Source organism: Myotis brandtii, unplaced genomic scaffold (genome assembly GCF_000412655.1).
Source record: "Myotis brandtii unplaced genomic scaffold, ASM41265v1 scaffold1466, whole genome shotgun sequence".
Lineage (NCBI taxonomy): Eukaryota > Metazoa > Chordata > Mammalia > Chiroptera > Vespertilionidae > Myotis > Myotis brandtii.
The window spans coordinates 90833-91276 of NW_005355270.1; positions in this window are offsets into that span (position 1 = coordinate 90833).

Sequence of the window (444 nt, forward strand, 5' to 3'; positions counted from 1 at the left end):
AAAGCAGATGTTCAGAGCAGGCCTGGACCTTGTGACTGCATTAAGGAGCCCCCGCCACTCCCACCCGGTCCGGCAGCTGTCAAGACGGCCCCTGGAGCTCGGATTTGATTGGAGGCCACCATCCCCCCGGCCTCTCCTCCCCCAGCCCCGCCCCGGGCAGCACAGCTGTCTCCTCCGTGATTGGAGTCTCGGATTCCGCCTCCGGGACCCCATCCCAGGGCCTCCACCCTAGAGCCCAAGTTGCAATTTACATGTCAACCACGTGGGTGCCCAGCCCTGTAGAAATTAGCTTTTTGTTCTCGCCGTTTCCATGGCAACAGCCTCCAGAGGAAGCTTTTCCTGGGCCCCTTTCCCTCCCAGACCTGCCTCCAACCCCCGCCTCCTGGGGGAATCCGCTCGACGACTTCCCCCGCTGGGTCCCTGGCCGTGGTCCTGACCAAGCCA